Here is a 6,752-nt window from a genome sequence, read left to right as displayed (position 1 = left end):
ACACCCTCTCCCCTCCCGCACCGCCCCCCCCCCCCCCCACCCACCCCCCGACCCCAAACCAGAGGATGAACGGCAGAGAGGCTCTCTCCGCTTTCTGCTTTTTTTTTCGCACCCAGGCACGTTCTGTCAGGTTTTTTTTGAAGCGCTAAGCCCCGCCCACTGGACGGGCACCAGAAAAAAGCGTATGGGCGCACTGGAGCGTGGCCTCCAGGCTCGGATCTATTTGACGCCCGCACCCGGCACTTAGTCTCGAAATGGTAAAATCGGGCCCCACATGTGCACACACATGAACACGCACACCCAGAGATACACGTACATACTCCTACATATACATGCAAATTCACATACAAATACATACACAAACACACCCACACATGCACACTCATACAGAGATGCATACACGCCCCCACACACATGCACCCACACACGCCCCCACACATAGATACACACTCACACACTCCCACACACGCATGCACACACACAGACACACACACATATCTACATAAACTAATGCAGGAGTTGAAATAACACCCAGCACAATTCTAATCCACTCTTTCATGAATAGATTTATTTTAGAAAACATTTAAAGCAACAATAATTACTTGTGCTTTTAAAAACATCCAAATGTCCCAAAGGTTTCCACAAAGACATAATCAAATAAATGGATATCAGGTGATAAAAAGGGCATATGTTAACAGTGGGTTCTAAAGGGTTGTTTAAAGAGGAATATTTTGAGGAGGGGAGAGGATAAACAAACAGCTGGGTTTAGAGAGGGGACTCCAGAGTGTGAGCATCAGGTGGCAGGTAACACACCTAAAAATAGTGGGAGAACTGGCAAACCACAAGTGCAGTAAGAAGTCTCACAACACCAGGTTAAAGTCCAACAGGTTTATTTGGTAGCAAATACCATAAGCTTTCGGAGCAGAGCTCCTTCGTCAGATGGAGTGGATATCTGTGCTTACCCCAGTCCAACACCGGCATCTCCACATCATGAAAACCACAAGTGGCCAGAGGCTTTGTGTTAGCATTAGGTTTATGGGGAGACAGGAAGTTACAGAGCTTGATCATATAATCCTAGAATCTACAGTGCAGAAAGAGGCCATTTGGCCCTTTGACTCTGCACTGACAACATTCCCACCCAGGTCCTGTCCTCATGAGGATAGATGGCTATGAAGAGATATAAACTAAAATTAAGAATTTTAAATTCAAGGCTTCAGGGGACCAGGAGATAATGTGGATTTATTCAATGACATTTCTTGGTGATTGGGTGTCCTGGCACTCAGACAATTATAGATAATTAAGCATTCAATCAGAATGTATATTTCTACTGATTTATCCATTTAACTTAGTAATGATACTCAATATGCAGTGCATCATTCCATCTGTCGAGTGCACAAATTGTACTATTGAGGGGGGAAGCCAGATATAGAAAAACTTGCTCTGGACAGAGGCCTTTTAGTGCATTAAAGCCAACAGTGAGAATGGGGTAATAGCAATGCCAAATGCTGCACTTGCCACTTTGATTTTCCAATGACCCTGCCTGCTGTCACCGTAAGGGGATGATGCGCGACAATCAAGCACGAGGTACAAGGCTTCAGCGATTGAAGGCTTTTATTGACAAACAATGGAACTATCTAACACGAGTACACCAATCCAGACTGGAGGGGTCCCGCCTGAGCAGAGGGTCTTATACCTCTCCCCAGGAGGCGGGGCCCGACCGGGATGTGCCATAACAACATCCACCACAGGTATATTAATCCCACAGTGTAAACACCCTAACCCAACAACATTATAACAACCCCCACAGTGGCAACACCCTAACCCAACAGTAACATTGGAATAACCCCACAGTGGTAACCAACGATGGTTCACCACATTCACCCCTCCTTTAAAACAAAGGCCGGCGGGGTGCGAAAACAGGTCATATATATACAAAATTCACAAGTCCAGACGGTCTGGAGGACCGCACCGCCGCTGTGATCTCCTCAACACCGGTTGCGACACCGGAGCAGGTGCTTGCGGTGGCGTTCTCTCCAAAACAGCGTCCGGCTGTCCCCTCGAGGACTCCCGGGCCGGTTGACCCTGGTGAGGCGGTGGTGCAGGGGATCCTGGAACCTTCTGTGGTGGCGCCGATCTCCGAGTCTCAGGCAAGCTGTACATGGGAGTATAACTGTTATGCACTGGTCCCGGTGCTGACCGCGCCACGTCTGGGGAAGAAAGAAGTGAAAGGGGGTTCGTGACAGGGGGTATAGGAGCGACAGGAGTTGCTACGTCCCCTGCGGGCGCCAGGTCTCGAATCGAGACCGTGTCCTCTCGCCCGTCAGGATATGCCACATAGGCATACTGAGGGTTGGCGTGGAGGAGTTGGACCGGTTCGACCAAGGGGTTGGACTTGCGGGCCCTCACATGTCGCCGCAGAAGGACGGGTCCTGGGTACGTCAACCAGGCTGGTAAGGAGATCCCCGAGGACGACTTCCGAGGGAATGAGAACATCCTCTCGTGGGGAGTAGCATTGGTTGCCGTACACAGGAGGGAGCGAATGGAATGAAGCGCATTTGGAAGGACCTCCTGCCAACGGGAGACTGGAAGGCCCCTGGACTTTAGCGCCAATAGGACTGTAGCATTCTCCCTCTCCACCTGTCCGTTACCCCTAGGGTTGTAGCTCGTGGTTCTACTAGAGGCAATCCCGTATGAGAGCAGGAATTGCCTCAAGTCGTTACTCATGAACGACGAGCCCCTGTCGCTATGTATGTAGCAGGGGTACCCGAACAGGGTAAAAAGATCACTGAATGCCTTAATCACTGTGGCAGTCGACGTGTCCGCACAGGGGACAACAAACAGGAACCGGGAGTATTCATCTATGATATTGAGAAAATAGACATTCCGGTCCGTTGAGGGAAGGGGGCCCTTAAAATCCACACTCAGCCTCTCGAAGGGGCGAGTGGCCTTGACCAATTGTGCCCGGTCTGGTCGATAAAAGTGCGGTTTGCATTCCGCGCAAATCCGACAGCTTCTCGTTACTGACCTGACATCCTCCACCGAGTAGGGCAGGTTGCGGGCTTTTATGAAGTGGTAGAGTCGAGTGACTCCAGGATGGCACAGGTCATTGTGGAGGGCCTTCAAGCGGTCCTCCTGCATGATAGCGCATGTTCCGCGCGAGAGGGCATCCGAGGGCTCATTGAGCTTCCCTGGACGATACATAATATCGTAATTATAGGTGGAGAGCTCAATTCTCCACCGCAAGATCTTATCATTCTTGATCTTGCCCCTCTGCGTATTACTGAACATAAACGCCACGGATCGTTGATCCGTGATCAGGGTGAACCGCTTCCCCGCCAGGTAATGGCGCCAGTGTCTGATGGCCTCCACAATGGCCTGAGCCTCCTTCTCCACCGCTGAATGCCGAATTTCGGGACCTTGAAGGGTGCGGGAAAAAAACGCGACGGGCCTGCCTGCCTGGTTTAGTGTGGCGGCCAGGGCGAAATCCGATGCATCACTTTCCACCTGAAAAGGGATGGATTCATCCACCGCGTGCATCGTGGCTTTCGCAATGTTGCTTTTCAAAGCCTTGAAGGCCAATTGGGCCTCCGGTGTGAGTGGGAAGGTCGTGGACTTGATGAGCGGACGGGCTTTGTGGGCGTAGTTGGGGACCCACTGCGCATAATAAGAAAAGAAGCCGAGGCATCTCCTCAGTGCTTTTGTGCTAGCGGGCAAGGGAAGTTCAGTAAGGGGGCGCATACGGTCTGGATCAGGGCCGATGACCCCGTTTTCCACCACGTATCCAAGGATAGCTAACCTGCGCGTATGGAATACACACTTCTCCCTGTTATAGGTCAGATTCAGGCGAGATGCAGTGCGCAGAAAGTTTTGGAGATTCGTGTCATGGTCCTGCTGGTCATGGCCGCAGATGGTGACGTTATCCAGGTACGGGAAGGTAGCCCGCAACCCGTTCTGGTCCACCATTCGGTCCATAGCACGCTGGAAGACCGAGACCCCATTGGTGACACCAAATGGAACCCTAAGAAACTGATATAGACGACCATCCGCCTCAAAAGCCGTGTATTGTCAGTCCTCTGGGCGGATGGGGAGTTGGTGGTAGGCAGACTTAAGGTCTATGGTGGAGAACACTCGGTACTGCGCAATCTGATTGACCATATCAGATATGCGCGGGAGAGGATACGCATCCAGCTGCGTATAACGGTTAATGGTCTGACTGTAGTCGATGACCATCCGGGGTTTGTTCCCGCTTTTAACCACCACGACCTGCGCTCTCCACGGACTAGCACTGGGCTGTATGATCCCTTCTTTGAGGAGCCGCTGAACCTCAGATCTGATAAAGATCCGGTCTTCAGCGCTGTAACGCCTACTTTTAGTAGCGATGGGCTTGCAGCCTGGTACCAGATTCTTAAATAAAGAAGGTGTGGTGATCTTTAGTGTGGAAAGATTGCATGCGGGGCGCTTTGGGCAATTTGGAGGCTGCGGCTGATTCCCTACTGCCAGTGAAGGGAGTGGCCCACCGTACTGTAGGATCACACTCTTCATGTGGACCATAAAGTTTAGTCCGAGGAGAATTGGCGCACAAAGGTGCGGTAACACAAGGAGCCTGTATCGCTCGTAAATTGTGCCCTGCACCTCTAGGGTTACCATACAACGTCCTTGGATCGGTACAGACCGGGACCGTGATGCCATAGAAATTGTCTGTTTGGCAGGTAGAACCCGGAGTCCACACCTTTTTGCAGTGTCAGGGTGAATAAAACTCTCGGTGCTCCCACTGTCAAACAGACAATTCACAGTATGACCATTTACCTTGATGTTCATCATCGAACAGTCAAGTCTGTGATGCTTTGTCTGGTCCAGAGAGATCGACGCCACCGTTGGCCCCAGGGCATCACTGCATGCAGCCGAGGTTGATACTGAGGACCCCTGCTGGTCGCTCCTGGTCGTCGTCGACCATGATGGCCGCCCCCATGAATCGCACGTGGGCGAGGGCGCCAAACGTAGCGACTCCTGGTGGTCTTCCTCCTCCTCCGTCAGCCACGATGGCGCCGTCCTGGATTCGCACGTGGTCGGGCCTCGCGGGTACTGGGACGCCGAAGGAGATTGTCTCCGCTCTGGAGGGTCACAGGCTGCACTGCCGTTCTTGGGCTTCGACCTGCAGACTTTAGCATAGTGCACCTTTTTACCGCACTGACTGCAGATCGCCGTTTTTGCTGGACACTGTTGCCGTGGATGTTTGGCTCCTCCGCAAAAATAGCATCGCTGGCCGCCTGGAGCTGCCGCCGTCGTCGGGTCGATATGGGAGCGCGAGCCCGTGGGGCGAGGAATGATTTGTGCTTGCTCCTGCCACGTTGTCTCCGCGTGGTCTTCGGGGTACAGAGCCAAGCTTTTCGACGCCGCCTCCAGCATCTCAGCCATCTCCATCGCTTGGGTCAAGTTGAGGTTCCCTTTCTCTAATAGCTTAAGCCGGATGTACGAGGACCCTACCCCTGCTACGAACGCATCTCGGGCGAGGTCGTACATATATTGCTCAGCCGACACATCTTTGCAGTCGCAGCCCCTGGCAAGCTCCAAGAGCTCATTGGCGTAGTCCTCCATGGTTTCGCCCGACTGCCGACGTCGTGTAGCGAGGAGGTAACGAGCGTGAATCTCGTTGGGTGGTCTCGTGTATCGTTTCTTCAAGAGCTCGATGGCCCTCGGGTAAGTGGTGGCCGCACGAATCGCAAGATAGACCGTGTCGCTTACCCTCGCGTGGAGGACCTGGAGTTTGTCGTCGTCCGTAGTAACTGCTGCAGAGGCTGCCAGGTAGTCCTCGAAACACTTCAACCAGTGGTCGAAGGTGTTAGAGGCACCGACCGCACGTGGGTCCAGCGTCAGACGCTCTGGTTTCAGCATTTGCTCCATACTCTCTTTACTGTCGAGAGTTTTGTGTTTGTCAATGAAATTGATGCGCGACAATCAAGCACGAGGTACAAGGCTTCAGCGATTGAAGGCTTTTATTGACAAACAATGGAACTATCTAACACGAGTACACCAATCCAGACTGGAGGGGTCCCGCCTGAGCAGAGGGTCTTATACCTCTCCCAGGAGGCGGGGCCCGACCGGGATGTGCCATAACAACATCCACCACAGGTATATTAATCCCACAGTGTAAACACCCTAACCCAACAACATGATAACAACCCCCACAGTGGCAACACCCTAACCCAACAGTAACATTGGAATAACCCCACAGTGGTAACCAACGATGGTTCACCACAGGGGACCTGCCTGAAGAAACCAAAAACCTCATTAAGAACACAAATCAAGGGACCTTGAAGCTCGGTTACAATTCCACCCGTTTGTACTTGGCCTGACGAGCAGCCTTAAAGGGACCATTGGCAACCAGTCCAAAAGTGGCCTGTGAAATCCCTAACATTGCTCTGCTGCAACGAGGAAAACTAGTTTTGCTCCTCCCACAAAAGTGCTGGGCCAAGACTGAGCTTCTCACCAGCCCCTAGCCTTCCAGTTCCCTCTGTCAATCAGCTCAATGGGGAACATGATGGCTTGTCACCCTCCCAGAACTAGCAAGCTGAAACCCAGCACCAGCACCAGCACCAGCACCAGGGCGGCATGGTAGCACAGTGGTTAGCACTGCTGCTCCACAGCTCCAGGGACCTGGGTTCGATTCCCGGCTTGGGTCACTGTCTGTGTGGAGTTTGCACATTCTCCTCGTGTCTGCGTGGGTTTCCTCCGGGTGCTCCGGTTTCCTCCCA

Source organism: Mustelus asterias, chromosome 20, assembly GCF_964213995.1.
Source record: "Mustelus asterias chromosome 20, sMusAst1.hap1.1, whole genome shotgun sequence".
NCBI classification, from domain to species: domain Eukaryota; kingdom Metazoa; phylum Chordata; class Chondrichthyes; order Carcharhiniformes; family Triakidae; genus Mustelus; species Mustelus asterias.
Note: the sequence above shows the minus strand (reverse complement) of the source record.